Source organism: Pogona vitticeps, chromosome 5 (assembly GCF_051106095.1).
Source record: "Pogona vitticeps strain Pit_001003342236 chromosome 5, PviZW2.1, whole genome shotgun sequence".
Lineage (NCBI taxonomy): Eukaryota > Metazoa > Chordata > Lepidosauria > Squamata > Agamidae > Pogona > Pogona vitticeps.
The window spans coordinates 148,511,435-148,527,898 of NC_135787.1; the positions used below are offsets into that span (position 1 = coordinate 148,511,435).

Here is a 16,464-nt window from a genome sequence, read left to right on the forward strand (position 1 = left end):
TCCTGCATTGTGGTTTGTTTTCATGCCCTTTTTATATTTCTTTTTGCATCTTAAAATTCGCTTGCAACTAAATCATTAAATGTTTTTGGGGCATTTCATTTTCTTGGAATTGAATTTTTTTTCAGGGGTCATTGGATTTAAGTGTCATAAATAAATAAATAAATAAATAAATAAATAAATAAATAAATAAATAAATAAATAAATAAATAAATAAATAAGAAAGATATCATCACCGTGGGGAGGGGGGCGGTGATAACTTCCTCAATGGCTCAAGGGGGCGTTTCTTTCAAAAAGGTTAAAAACCACTGGTATAGTGGACCATAATTGGATGTAATTACTTGTACATTTGCAGCTCATGTTTTATCTAAGACTGAGGCCATCCAATGGAACCTTAATTCAATTAGTGATGCAGATGATCATATTGGGATGTCCAACACACCATGCATCTTGCCCAATTTTACTGGCTCAATTTCAACCTGTAACCTCAATGTAGGGCTGCTCTTGAAGATTGTACGGAAGCTACAGCAAGTTCAAAATGCAGCAGCCAGGTTGGTTTCATGGACTCTGAAATATTATCATACGTCCTCATTCCTGACCCACTTGCACTGGCTCCCTATATGCTTCCATGCCGAATGCAAAGCGCTAATATTGACTTATAAGGCCCTGAATGGTTTGGGACCTTGATACCTGTTCGAGTATCTCTCCCTACCACCCATGCCATCTGTTTCTCTCAAGCTTCATTGTTGTGGGTGGCCACCCCAAGGGAGGTCTGGAGAACTATGAATAGGAATTAGACCTTCTTGGTGGTGGCCATGAGACTCTGGCACACTCTGCTTGTGGAGGTATGCTGGGCATCCTCTCTTTTAACTTTTAGAAAGCTTGTGAAAACAGAACTCTTGAAGAAGCTTTTGAAAACATCCTCCCTTCAGTAAATCCTTTCACCTATAGTATTTAAATCTGCATTTTTTAAAAGGTGTCACAATGGGGGGGGGTGTTTTTGTCATTCAATGTATGTGTTTCTTTTCTTCTTGGTTGGGGATGAGTGGGTGGTACGTTCTTTTACTTGGTTGTGAACCTTCCAAAGTAGCTTTTTCTCCCATTAGATGGATGTTATACAAATGCAGTGCATACACACATTCATACAGTCAGCTAAACTATAGATTTACAAATCCCAACTTTCTTCCACAAAATTATTCAGCATTGATGAATATGAACACAAGTCAGGGAAAAGAGCTATTTGGAATTATGGAAAATGAGAAGATTTCAAATCCTTTTCCATGCTTCTTTTTAGGCTTCAGCCAAGGTTAGAGATAAAATGTAACAGGCAACAACTTGATACAGTGGTGCCTTGCTTTACGATTGCCCTGCATTACGCCGAAACTGCATTACGCTGATCTTTTTGCGATCGCAATTGTGATCGCAAAACGATGGTCTGAATGGGGGTTTTCGTTTTGCAATGATCGGTTCCCTGCTTCAGGAACCAATTCTTCACAAAACGACGATTTCCTCCAGCTGATCGGCGGTTTCAAAATGGATTCCTCGCAAGACAGCCACCGAAAATGGCCGCCCTATGGAGGATCTTCACCGGACGGTGAGTTTCCAGCCCACTGGAACACATTGAAGGGGTTTCAATGCGTTTCAATGGGCTTTTTATTTTCGCATTATGACATTTTAGTTCTACAGCGATTTCACTGGAACGAATTAATGTCGTAATGCGACGCACCACTGTAATGTCCTCTCTCAACATAGGCATTTTGCAGCAGCTTCTAGCCGCAAACTGTTGTTTGGTACCAAGAAATTTTTATTTTATGTGATCTCTGAGCAAGAAATTTTTATTTTATGTGACCTCTGAGAAAACAGGGGCAACTACTGAATTGTTCAAGTGTCTGACAAGTCATATGAGCCGAGTGGCAGTGGTGGCAGTGTCTAGTGCCCCCTCTGTTTTCTGGGCCAGAAGCAAAGCACAAGTAGGTTGAGTGACGAGGTGACAGGCACCGTTGTTGCAAAAGTAGACATTTGTACACACATGTTCAAAGGCAGTGAGGAGAAACACAGACAGGGCCCAAATCTGCAGAATGGAGGCAGGCAGGAAGGAGTGGATTGGCTGGAGGTATCCCTATCCTGAGTTGGGGCAGTTTCCCCCTTGCCCTAGTAGATAAGCCTCCACTGGCTAATTGGTTGTTTTTGGCTTGGTGAGTAACAAATTGTGAAGTTCTGCTTTACCCACTCTACTAAGCTACACAATGCAACATCTACATCTCCTTTTATGAGCTTGTCTGGGCATTAAGATCATCAGAGGAAACTTTTTCTCAGTCCCACCACCCTCATGGGTGTGTTTAGTGGGGACACGGGAGAGGGCCTCCTCTTTTGCTGCTCCCAGACCCTGGAACTCCCTCCCATGGGAAGCTAGGCTGGTCCCATCTTTGCTGTACTTCCACAAGGTGACAAAGACCTTTTGATAATGTACGCCATCTTAGGTCCTTTTTAAGGAGAAAGGTGGGGTAAAAGATATTTTAAATAAATAATTAATAAATTAATATATCATGAAGACAGCATTGTATGTCTTATTCAGCCTTTAGAATTCTGGGGGCTTATATGGCTGAGCAGATATTCTACTGAAATGATAGCAGGATGGTCTGTTAGTAAGACATTTTAGCTGTTCAATATGGGGATGGTGAAACAAAAATAATATTCACCATCTCCTTCTCCTTTCCAAGGCAGTTTGTTATAACCACCCCCACCCCTGAAATTATAATTATATTGTTCCAAAGAGATGCATTGGTGGCTTTCTGAGTGCCAATGTCAAAGATTCTACTGGAGAATGAAAAAATGAATGCTAAGCCTCAGCTTTTGATTCTTCAAATCTTAGTGCATTTGTTCCTTTTCAATGTTATCCAGTACTGGTTTGCCACCATGGTTCATGATATGCTTACATATTAACAGTTGTCAAAATGCTGCTTCTGGAAGTTGCAGATATGTGCTTACTGCTTCCTGTCTCTCCTTCACAAAGAAAAGATATTGACATTTTGTGACCTAGATGATGTAACTGTTCATATGAAATTCTTACTTCTTGCACGCTTGTTTGATAGTATGAACCTTAAAATCAATATGTTCTTTCACTGATCACTAGCAGCTGCATGTCTTTCAGTCAGTGTATGGAAGACTTCTAAAGTATCTATGAGGTTGGTTTGAATCAGAACTTTCGAACACTAAATGGAAATTTGCTAATTTCTAGAAAAGAAAAAATTTCTGGAAATTTAGAAGCTCATTTATGAAGGTTTGCAACTTGACAGCTAATTGATAACTTGGAACTGAATTGGATGCAGGTGAATGAATCTTTTTCCAAGCCCCGAAAGAGCAGCAAGTAGACTAAAAGATTAAAGTCAGGCTAAAATGTTTCACATGAATGGTCTTTCAGAGAGAGGCTGAGAACTCACAGATTCTCCTGTCTTTTTTTTTTTAATTGGGAAAAAATAACAATTGCAAACTTAATGTACATGAGAGACAGAGAAAGCTGCTGAATCAAATTTTTGCTGTGTATGAATTACACAAATGCATGTGGCTAGGAGAAGAAAAACCAAGCCTTGCATAATTATCCAGCAGAATAAACTAAGCTGCCTGCTGAAAAATATGCCTTTGAGAAAAAAATTCAAGTGAAGTTAGTGAGACTTACTTAATAAACATCAATTGCTACATATTGGAATGTTAGGTTTAAAAATTCATTTATTCATGTTGATAGTTAAAAATGAGGAAATAATTTGTTAATGTTGAGAGGATTAGACCTTAATTCGCTAGCCCATCTTTAATCAATTCAGTCCTTATGTGGCTTTTTAAAAATTGACGAGTATCCTATTGCTAGTCCCAACTAAGGGTAGATACATTCACTGATAAGATAGCAGGGGCATGGCGATCTTAAGAATTGGATCTCCAAAAGGTTCTATTGTCAATAGCCCTGCAAAGGTGTTTCAAACTCAAAGTTGTGGTTCTTTTATTGTATCAGTCCATTTCTTGTTTTGGTTCTCCTATTTTCCCGCTGCCTTCATTTTTTCTCAGGATTTTAATCTTTCCCAATGATCTTTGTCTACTCATGATCTGCTGAAAGCACAATAGTCTCAGTTTAGTCATTTTATGCTTTATTTTTATTTTTGTAATATTTTGTCTTTTATTATAACAGTTCTGATTTTGCACTCTCTTGTTTTGTGTTCCTCAGGAGTTGTTACAAGTCATCACAGGTTTCTGAAAATGATATCATGTCATCTGCATATGCTAAATTATTTATATTTCTTCCAATTTTCACTTCTTCTGAGTGCAATATTTTGTATGATGTGCTCTGCATACAGAAAAGACAGGGAAATAAAATACACTCTTGTCTGACACAGTTATGTATGGGAAACCATTCCGTTTCTCTATATTTAATAATAACCAGTTGCACAGAGCCTAGGTTATACACCAGGAGAAACAAATATTGAGTTACACCCATTTATTTCAGAATGATTCATGGCTTTTTGTGATCCCTCAGTCAAAGACTTTGCTGTAATCCATGAAGAAGAGAGTGATTTCTTCTGAAGTTCTTTTGTATGCTTTGATTGCCAAAATATATTTCCAATATGACCTCTAGTGCTTCTTCCTTTTTAAAACACAAAAATGACTTTTCTTGCTCTCTATGGTAAGTCTTTGTTGCAAAATCTCAAGGATAACTTTGCTTGCATGGAAATTTTTAGGGGATTGTAATATATATCGAATATTTGTAGTCTGTGGAACACTGTTGTTTTCCATATTTGCTGACATATTTGTGTGAGGATTTTGACAGATTCAGTTTATAGCTTGAAACAGTTCTCTTTTGTTTTCTTTTCGTTTCTTTTATTATTTTATTTCTTTTAAATATTTATACCCTGCCTTTCTCCTCAGAAGGAGATTGGTATTCCAACATCCCCAAGTAGTTTTTAATTGGTTCCTTCAAAAGTGCTGTTCTTATAGTTTTTAATCTGTCAAAGGTGTTGAACTACAAATCCTACATATGATGTGTAAAGGAAGATTAATAGCTGGTGATGTCAGTGTATAACAGTGCAGGCGGAAACTCTCAAGTTGGGGAATGCTGTTGGAAAGCATGGGATCAAAGAACTTGTTTAGTTTTGTCACTGATTTCCATCTTTATTCTTCATATCTCCACAAACTGATGGTATTCATTCACCCTTCAAATGCTGTGGATTGCCTGTTGTATTCATTCTAGTTGGACGTTGCTGGTCCACTGCAATAACGAAGTGCAACAATAAGATTCTTTGGGGAATCAAGGGCATAAACTTCTTGATCAGAAATATTTTGACTGACATGAGCATATGCAGAATACTTTTCTACATTAATGATTAATCATATCCTCTGTTTCCCCACTTACATGAGGTCTGCAAAGATCAATGCTATAGGATGTGTTTGGCATGTGCAGTCAAAGGTCACACGTTCACATCCTTTTGTCACTTGTTTCTAACAACCCCGGTGCTTCCAACCATACTCCTCTTGAGACCACCTGCGCCAATAAATAATGGGGCAAAACCTTTAAGTTACTGTACTGCAGCTAAAGTGAGTGCTGTTAATTAGCAAATTTACTATTCAAATTTTGACGGAGGGAAGGGGAAATCAGCATAACTGATGAAATTTGACCAGTTATTTCTAAACTATTTTAGTGAGTCCTGTTAAATAACAAAATAACTTGTTAACTCTTATTGAGTAAATATGGAAGTAATTAGCAGTTAATTCGATTTAACTGCTCTGACCGTATTGAAAATAATTAATTAGTAATTTGAATTATTATTAAACTTATATTAATTATTAAAATTATTAATATTAAATATTAATATTAAAATTATATTTAAAATAATTATTAATTTATTAACCACTGCTAATTCACAGTATTGAGAAGCAGTGTAGTATAATGGCTAGAGTGTTGGACTAGTACTCTGGAGGCCTGGGTTCCATCTCAGCTATGCAAAATCTCCTTTCATCTATGGAAAATCACTGGAAGATGGAACTGATAAAATTGTTTCCTAAATATTTCACATAACTTGGAACACTAGTAGAGTTGCCATAGTCAGAATTGGCTCAATGGCATATAAAATGGACACAATTCACAATACTAAAGAAGCAGCAATGAAGAGAGAAAAACTAGCAGTCAATTTAGAGGAGATGATGTTTGTGGCAGAGTCATATTTAATAATTCTTAGAAATGTAGATTTTACTTTACTTTTTTTTTACTTCAGGGAGCAAAGAAGACACATGTATCTTCATCCTTAATAGATACCGAAATCACTAACAATTGAAGCAAACCTTTTAGTTATTCTGAGGAGAAAATATATGCTGCTTTGATTACTTTTTATCCTTTAATTTGGCCTTTATGTAAGACTGGATGTAGGATTTGTATGGGAGGAGATCTCAGAACTGTATACACTCAAGCAAAAACCCATTTCCCCCAAACTTCTCCTACTTACTCATTTACTCTAGATGGTTGATGATATCCTCTGGAACGTTGGCATCTCCAGGAGTTGGCACTGATGGCGGCTAAGTGAAGAGAAAAAAATCCATGCATTTTAATGTCCTGTCCAATGTATATGTTATGTTTTGCCAGATGAGACTTACCCTTATTCTCATGTACTTTTGACTCTAGTATCAAAGGATTGTACAAGATTTTTATATTATCATCCTTCCAATCCTGCATAAATATCGGCATTAATTAAAATGAGATTTACTTTCAAGAAAGTTCCCAGGTCCAGCTTAACAGTCCAAATCATGCATTCTTCCAAGGAAGTTAATCCCATTATACTATATTCAGAAGAAGGTGGAGTAAAAATTGGTGGAAGAAACATGTATATTTAAGGTAGGATGTTGCACCATCTTACTGGCAGAAAGCAGCAATGACTTGAAATGACTTCAGATGAAAGAAGAAAGTGATAACGCAGGACTGCAGTTGAACATTAAGAAGACAAAAATCATTACTACTGAAAAGCTATATAACTTTAATGTTGACAATGAAGAAATTACAATTATTATTTTTTCTACAATGTAGTACAATCATCAATCCAAATGCAGACTGCAGCCAAGAAATCAGAAGATTGAGACTCAGAAGTGCAGCAATGAAAGAATTAGAAATTATAATCAAATATAAGGATGCGCCACTGGAGATCAAGACTAAGATCATTCACACTATTGTATTCCCAATTATTAATTATAGGTGTGAAAGGCTGGACAGTGAAGAAAGCTGATAGGAAGAAAATTGATTCATTTGAAATATGATGGCGAAGGGCTTTGTGGATACCCTGGACTGCTAGAAAGATCCAAGTTGGCTATCCTACTTTGAACACATGAGAAGGCAAGTGGAAAAAACAGTATCATTAGGAAAAGTTGAAAATTGAAGGAAAAGAAGATTATCAAATGCATTGACTCTATAAAGGAAACAACAGACTTGAGTTTACAAGATCTGAGCATGGCTACTGAGGACAGAACATTTTGAAGACCACACATTCATAGGGTTGCCATAAGTTGGAGATGATTTGATAGCACATAATGACAAATCCCACTGTGGTTAATGCTTTTTGTCTTTAGGTAGGTGTTCATAGTGCTACAACTGTCATCAGTCCAATCTGTGTTAGGCTGATAAAATTTGGCTGCTGCTTCCATGTAGTAAATTTGATTTGAGAGATTTAATGCTTATTCATAAATGAACTTTACGTGACATTTGATATAGGTAGAAAAATGCCTGTTTCAGGAATGAAACCATTCATTTTTATGTGTTAAATATATGTCAAAATTCAGTTCCTCTAGATTAGATTTCTCCCCCACCCCACTCCTTTACCCCCAAATGCCTGTGCCAATTTTTAAAGATTAAAGTAACCTTTAGAGTGAATAGAAAAGCTTGTTTTATGCCTGGTAGATCAATTAACTATTTATATGTATGTGCCCATCCTAATTATATCACTTCAGTGTCCATTTCTGTGGCATTGTTGCCACCTCTGTCCTGAAGTGAGGCAGGACCTCAGATATCTACCTCTTTTTCTCTAATATGCTGGCATTGCAATTTATACAGACATTATCAAAGGCTTATAATATCTGAAGAACTGAACATATGGATTGATTCTTCCTGTTTGCAATATAATGTCAGCTATCTTAAACACCATGATTAAACCTGAATTGGCTCAGAGACCAGGTTAAAAACTGTTGCATAATAAATAAAACAGAGGATAACCTCCAGTTATGGTAAAAGCAATAGGTTGGATAAAAATCTGGAGGACCAAATCTGGGACACCTCTAAGATGAGTAGAGGCTGCAGACGAATGAGAGAGGTGAGGGTATATGATTGGCTGTTGGTGCAACCAGAAAGTGTTACAAGAAAGAAGCCACTGTCTAGTGCTAGAGAAAGTAAAGTAGACAGACACAAGATGCAGTATCATAAAGATGCCATTATCCACAGTGATGCTACATTCCTACTGCTGAAGATAGATGGTAAGGAAGATGGATGGCAGATTCTGTGTATGGAGCTCTGAAATGAGGTTTCTGTCAATCTTTGCCCTTTATAGGGCCCCAAAAGGGAGCCAGTATATGGACACCAGAAGGCCATGGTGAAAGGAGAGCTGATGGGCCTGGAAACAAGGTTCAGCTGGAAGAACATGTGGGAGAGATTGAGGGGGGTAATGAAAAAGGAAGAGAGACAGGAGCTAGGGGCTGATGAGAGGGGGCAGGAAGAGATAGCTTCCTCAGGGACTATGCAAGACAGTGAAGCTACCCTAGATGGGTAAGAAACCTGGGGTGAAGCCGCACAGAAGCTGATATTCTGTGCCTAGGGGGACTTTGGGTACCAGCTGAAGACCCTTTGTAAGGTATATTGATAGATGTAGCAGTAGCTAAAGGGTAAAGTGGTGGTGTTCGCATATTTGTCCCCTGAAGTTCCCACCTCAACAAGTGTCCATTTGCCAACACAGGAGGCCAACAGGTCCTGACCCCAGCCAAGCATTAGCGTTTGTATTTCAAGTGCCAGAAAGAGAGGTGGTAGCAGCTTCATGATGGATTGGAGGGCATCTGTTGAGCCACCTTTACCAACTGTCCCTGAGAGGAACGTGGCAATGTTGGAGCACTCCACCTGCTTAGATTTGTGAACCATGGTTCTGCTCTTTCTTCAATGGATTTATTAGAGGATGGGCAGGAGAGACTGTGCAAGAGGGGCTAGTGCCAGGAGTTGAACCCCCCAGATGACTACAAACCTAGGAGGAGTGTGGTGTAACTTCTACCTCTGTATCTCCAAGTCAGCAAACAATAAACTCTATGCTAGTTCACATCAACAGTCTTGAACCTTTGGAATTTATTATTTGGGACACTTTGAACCCATGTTCTGCAGCTGGTGGTGGCCCTTACTGCAGGACTGCAGGCAAAGGAACTGGTGAGGACATCATTGCTCCTCCTTAAATGTGGCGGAATGCCCATGTCACTCCTGTCTTATCATAGCTGAAGCTCAAGTGCAGAAGCCTTTGAGAAGACAGGAGGGGTGGAGTCAAGGAGACAGACAGAGGGAAGCAGGTAGAATTGGGGCGAGTTAAGAAGAGAGAATTGAAAAGTTGGAGAGTTAGAGAGAATGAGAATGAGATAAAAGGAATAGTAAAGCTAAATAGATAGTCAGAGAATAGTAATGAGTTGATTAATGTGAATAAGTAAATACAACACCTGAATAAGCAAATGTGTAATCAAATACAGTGGTGCCCCACATAGTGACGTTAATCCGTTCCAGGATTAACATCGCTAATCGGATTCGTCGCTATGCGGGGGGAAAACCCCATAGGGACGCATTAAACTCCATTTAATGTGTTCCTATGGGGCGAAAACTCACCGCTATGCGAAGATTCCCCCATCCGGCCGCCATTTTCACCGCCCAGTAAGCGAGGGCAGGGCGCGAAAATGGAGTGGGCGGCCATTTTTTTCTTCCGGCGGCCATTTTGGAACCGCCGATTAGCTGTTTTTAGAACATCGCAATGCGAAGATCGGTAAGCGAAACGCTTACCAATTATCGCAATGCGATGTTTTGCCATTCAAAACGTTGCAATGCGATCGCATTAGCAATCGCAAAAAACACGCCGCTATGCGGATTATTCATTAAACGTTGCGCTCGTTAAACAAGGCACCACTGTATAAGGAGTTTAATGAGTGATCCTATCAATAATAGAAGAACGTCAGTGATTTAAAAACCAAAAAAAAAAAAAAAGTTATATTGGCAGAACATGTCTGATGCATATATGCTGCAGTGTGGATGAGAGAGCCACTGGTGGTAGTGGAAGAAAAAATAAATGTATCCAGAGAGTGAACCTGTGTTTGGGGGAAACAAACAGGGAACACTGGATGGAACGTCAGTCTACAGTAGTGTAACTTCTACCTCTGTATCTCCAAGTCGGCAAACAATAAACTCTATGCCAGTTCACATCAACACTCTGAAACCTGTGGAATTTATTATTTGGGACACTTTGAATCCCAGTTCTGCAGCTGGTGGTGGCCCTTACTGCAGGTAAAGGAACTGGTGAGGACATCATTGCTTCTCTTTCAAATGTAAGAAAAAGATGGAGGAGGAGGAGGAAAAGTTGATTGACACAAGTGGCACAGTGGCAGATGGGTAAGCAGTGGGTATTGGAACAAGAGCAGCAGCATGGGGGGTGGAAGAGATTGTAGCAATCCACTGTATTCCCTTTGCTCTGTTAGAATTGGCATTTTCTTTAATCAGTGCCTAGTTCTGAGACTGAGTGATCCTGAGGGCCAAGGCACAGTAGGGGTGTGTGTGATTTCCTGATTACCTCTCCCACAGAGCTTTAATTCAAATGTACATTCTAACAGGCCAGAAGTAAAGGTTTAAATATGTTGGCTTGAGGTCCATTCCAAGCCAGCAGTAAATATTTGCTCACAACCTATTTTTGAAAAAATTATAATGTCTACCACCTAGTGACTCAATGAGTAGTGATGAATGCTAAAACAAATGGTAGTTAATTTAAAAACTGCTCTAAAATGAATTAATCATGAAATTCATACCTCAGTGGTTCCCACACTGTTATGAAAACAAAGGAGAAGCAAATAAATGAAAAACAGGCAAAGAAATGGCTTGCATGCTCTCAAGAAATATTACTGTGTTTTGGTATTTTCAGGGATAATTCCCAAGTAAGTCAGTCACTATTGGTCGTAGTCTTGGGATCGTTTAAAAAAACTTGATGAGCTTTTATATTTTATCCATACTATTGGCATATCCTGTCTCCTGTCAACAGCAAGGATCTATTGACCTTGAACTAAGGTGGGTGTTAATTACTGTCAGTCAAAACTGCAAAAATATTCTTCCATGGCTCTCTAACCAATGAAACCTCATTAAATAGTTCAAGATAGTACTTCAAGGAGAGAGTTTCCTGCTGGAGAAGGCAGGGTCAAAGGGAATGAAAAGGCAGGGTGGGGAAGGCAGAAGGCTGTCGCCTGTCTCTAGAGAAGAGGATGATGGGAGCTGTCTGTCCTTGCCTGGTTTGTTTGCTTTTGACAAGAGTCAAACACCAGAAACTTAAGCCATGGAGAGGCAAGTGACAGGCACACTGAGGGAGGGAATGCTAGAGATGAGCTGCAGAGCTGATTTCTTTTGTTAATCCAGTCTACAAGCTTTCCCTGAAAGGGCTGCTCCTGGGTCTAATCTCTCCTCTGGTCCTTACTTTCAAGAACCTGGTTAATTGGGTCCCCAAATTGGCAAGTAGTACCCAAGGATTTAAAGACTCATTCAGTCCTCTGAGATTGTGGGGGAAAAGGCAAGTGGAAGTGACACTGTACCACTAATAAAAGCTGTTCTGAACCAAAAAGCTGAGCTGGAGCCCATGGAGTTACTGCTAGGGGACTGCAGGAATGAGGGATAATGGGGTGTGCAAAAAACAAAATTATTCCAGTTTTTGTCCTACAGAGGCTGCAACTGTATGGTCATATACCACGGGATTTGCTCTGTGTATAAAACAGGTGCATTTGAAGTATCTTCTAATGACCGTATGACACAAAGGCTGGTTTGAATCAGTTAAACACTTTTTTGCTCCCAAAGTGGCTCTCTGCGGCCGGGGAGCTTCTAATTTTTCAAGCCAGAATTACTCAAACAGGCTTTTGTATTTCTAATAAATTCTTGTAAAGGTGGGGTGTGGGTCTGTAGGTAGCGTTTCAGTGATGTAGGCAGTTGGAATGTGATCTTTAGGACTGGGGGAACACACAGTCTTTCACCTGCTTAATTTTAATTTTTTTTAAAAAATCTTACATATATGAGTTTAGCATTAGTTGCTGAGTCCTCGTTATTATTTCCTGCATTTATGCCCTGTAAAAGGTTTGGCAGAGGCAGGACCAGAGAAGGAAAAAAAGATCAGGAGAGGCAGGATCAGAAGAAGGAAAGAAAGGTGTGTGCGGGCTGGAATGTGAATTGCATCACATCCAGTAAGAACACTGAACTCCTGAATCAATCTGCAGCCCCTTTGTGAGCACCGAGTGTGATTTCAAATATAAATGCTGCAAATCAAATCACAGTGTTGTGTAAATTTCCAGTGTAGTATTGCACACGTAGTCAAAGCCATTTAAAAATTCTGTGTAAGGTGACACACCTTGACCTAGATTTGCTATTCCCATTTTCTTTTTCTATCCTCTCTAATTGTTGTTAGAATCATTATTTAGTTTCAGCAGCAGCATTGATGCTGGGTTTTACAAACTGGAATCAAAATTGGTTCAAAGCAACCAATGGTTTACTTTCAAATTATGCAGGGTTTTTAAAGTAAGGAAGTATATTATATTTGTATGCATTGCCAGGAGCCTTGCTCAATTAGCAAAGAATGTATGAGTTGCATATGGAAGAGACAAGTCTGTGGTCTCATTACGGAAGTTGGATCTTGCTTTTATTAACAGCATGTGTATATATAATCATGATTTGTAAGCTTGGTTGTAAAGTTAACTGCACTGACAGTAAACACTGGCATTCAGATTGACATTAGAGGTTATCGGAATCCAATATCTCAAGCCCTGTCACGGACTACCGCTTGCTTTTGATATATGAAACCCATAGTGAAAGGATGTTAAAGCAGTTCTCAAACCATTGCTGTTCTTTATTTATAGTTTCATCTGAATGGTCTGAACACAAGCTCAGCATTCTATTCAGCTACAGCCTAGTGATATAGTACTTCAAGAAAAATTACTTCAGTCTTTGGGTGTGCTTGAATATGTCTAAAATGAGAATGTTCTCAATGTCAGAGCATAATAGCTTAGAAATGATATCTTATTTAAATTGTACTAGAATCAGCATAGCTTGATGAAGTAAAAGTGTGTGTCGGCATTCCAGTGGTGAAAATCCAATATGATTTATCTGAAAGTGATTTACGATATCTAAATAGCCTCAGATCCAGCTTATTCATCCTTTGTGTGATGTGGTGTATTAACTATCTATTGCTATCTTTATTTCCTTTGGACCACATGTTTCACTTTCTTCACATCCCAGTGACTCTCTATTAATAGCGTCATTTGCATTAAATTCTCTGTAATTAACCGGGAATGAAAACATGAAAGATTTTACAGCTGAAAGGAGTTATGGAGAGTATTTATTATTAATTAATTAATTCGTTTAATTTGTATTCCACCTTTCTCCCTTGCAGGACCCAAGGCAGTTTAGGAGAAAAACATAGTTCCAAGTATCCTTTCAGCTTTGCAGGCAGATACATTACTGCATTTGTTGCACTTAACTTTCGGTTTTCTCGAAAAATCCAGAGACTTCTCCAAAACCATTGGTGCCAGAATATTTTTTTAAAAATATTGATAGCTATGTCTGCTATCGATATTTGCACACTATCTTTTTGACTTCTATCCTGCTTGCTACTCTGAGCATGTCAGTGGAGATATAAACAGAACTGCATAAGTGATTGGGATGATTCTCACCTTCATAAGAATCCTGTGATGATGCTATAATAAGTGGATGTGAAGCACAGATCGCTAGTTTGCCCCTTTACCCTTTTGCAAATGATCTCCATGGATAGCAGTACCAGCAAATAAAGTGCTGGCTTTCTTAGTCTGTCCCTAAAGTAGTGGGTAGGTGTCAGTGTTGGAGATATGAATAGTAGTATCTCAGTATCAGTCCCCGTTCATAGGGTATACACACCATAAGATGACTCCCCCCCACATTTTCCCCCTTTCTTGGTTGCATATGTAAAAAAAAAAGTCCTGGGAACATGAGAATGGAAAAACTTTATTTTTATATAAAAATAACAGTACTGTATAGAAAATATTTGCTCTTCATGCATGCATGAAGTCCACAATTTCTCCACAACAAAGAAGACAGATTTGCCTCTTTTAAAGTTCAAATGTTATATTCTCTCCTCCAGAAGTGTAGGGGGAGGGGCAGGCAGAAAGTAGATCTGGACCTCTGTGTAGATTCCTGGGTGATCTGCAGTAGATCACTAGGGGATTATGGCCCACATCTATTTCTGCATTAGCAACATCAAGGACAGTTTTCTAAATGAACCTGTGGAACAAGGCTTAGGGCAAAATACCACAGGTATTAATAAACAACTACCTGTATTTTTTGCTCCATAAGACGCTCCGGATCTTAAGACGCACATAATTTTTAGAGGGGTTAAACAGGGAAAATATATTCTGAACCAAATAGTGTAATAAAATATTTAATACACTATAACAGAATAACATTTGAACCATGTAAAGTGAACAGCAGTCAACAGTGGCATTAAGAACCATTACCACTGTCATTAACAAATGGAGAGACTTAAAGCTTTGTGTACTCATGTACCATAAATTTAATTCAAGTACATATAGACCATTATCAGCCAGTGATAAGACCTATACCACGCTACCTATATTTTACATTTCCTTTCATCCACCTCCTCCCCATGCTTATAGAAATGACAGATGAGATAGTTGTGCAACTCTGCCCATCTACAGCTCAATCCTATATTAAATTAGAAATGGTTTGTCTGATTGGACACTGCATTGAGAGGTCCCTTTTAGTTGTGTGGAGGATAAATAGTGGAATTAAACTATTTAACAGCTGGTTTTCCTTATTTACTTTAGGTTATGCAAAAGAACAGCAACACAAAGCTTAACCTGATCCCATTCACCAGCAGTAGCACATGCTCAGCATAAGACCAAATCTCCATTTTCTGACATAATTGAACGTTTATAGCATGCAAGGCACAACACACAAAGCCAGGAACAATGTTCTTGACCAGCCAAAAAAACTGAATACAAACTATAGTAACTGAAATCAGGAAGCAGGTACTGTAATCCAGTTAGAAGTCACGAGGCACAGTTAGTTTCCTTGCTGCAACACCCTTTGGAAATACATTCTCTATTAGATGCCCAGAACTAGTTGAAAAGTTTGCCAGTTGAATCCAAATTTCCCATAGAAATACATTGAAAAAGGTCAGAAACTTTAAAAAACCTAAAAGAAATTCACTTACCAGGTACTGTAGACTGAGCCTGGCTCTTCACAGTGCCTTGGTAGACCCCAGAACAGCCAAAAAAGAGCCCCAAACAGCTAAATGCCACCAGGCAGCCTGCAGACGGCAGCCATTTTGTGCTCTTCTCCGTTCCTGCCCTTTCCCCACCTAACAGCTGATCAGCCGCTTCCCAGGCAAGCAGGTTTCAACTCAAACGGAGCACCTTTTAATCCAAACAGCGTTTAACTCAAAACAAGAAGCTTTTAAAGAAAAACAAGCAGCTCTCTAACTGCTTGGACTAGCAAGGAAGCAGACAAGCAGCCTCTTCACTAACTGAAACTTTCGATTTCCCCGCCTTCCCCACATATTAGGTATGCTAATATATGTGCACTGGAGGATTGTGGGAGGAACATCTAGCCCCTGATGGGGGTCCTGTGGGGCACCCCAAAACACTGAGGAGCTCTCCTGGCCTCTTTCAGCACTGGGGCTGTGCAACCCTGTTCTGATCAGGAGGTGCAGCCAGGTGGTCACCATGCCTTTTGAGGGCAGGGCACATAAAGGGCCAGGAGGCTTAGGGACCATTCAAACTCAGACCTGGCAGGGAAGATACCATTCTTGTAAGAGTGGTTTTCCCAGGGTAAGGCTCATCTATTGCACTTCAGATGAGCTAACCCCTGTGATTTCCCCAAATGTGGGAAAATCAACTGCCTAAATGGGGGACTGTGTTTCTGGTTTCTCCTGGTTTTTATAGAATCACTCCTTCCCCTTTGGTCCTTGGCTGTTTGCATTGCTTCCTGCCACAGGCCTGTTTGCCTTGCTGGTTTTTCCAGTTGAGCTGCAGGGAGCAGATCTTGGAAAGCCAGCACTGCAGAATGCTGAGGTCTGAACAGCAAGCAGTCTCTGCTGCCAGTTCAGAGGCCTCCTGGCATGGCAGTGGGAGGCTTTTGGGTGGTGGTGGCTGGACCCTGGGTTATTGCATTCACTCCATAAGATGCATGTACTTTCCCTCCCA

At 39.5% G+C, this 16,464-nt stretch overlaps 1 protein-coding gene, 1 long non-coding RNA gene and 1 pseudogene across 5 annotated transcripts in view; 2 read left to right on the forward strand and 1 right to left on the reverse strand.

Annotated features, from left to right (window-relative positions):
* NAV3 (neuron navigator 3) overlaps nucleotides 1-16,464 on the forward strand; it is a 630,491-nt gene that overhangs the window by 125,158 nt on the left and 488,869 nt on the right. The window lies entirely within an intron of this gene.
* LOC144583349 (uncharacterized) overlaps nucleotides 1,017-16,464 on the reverse strand; it is a 31,314-nt gene continuing 15,866 nt past the window's right edge. The window contains exon 2 of the long non-coding RNA XR_013537096.1: nucleotides 1,017-14,572. This is a non-coding gene — a long non-coding RNA (uncharacterized LOC144583349). The remainder of the gene's footprint in view (nucleotides 14,573-16,464) is intronic.
* On the forward strand, nucleotides 16,039-16,193 carry LOC144583365 (U1 spliceosomal RNA; annotated as a pseudogene).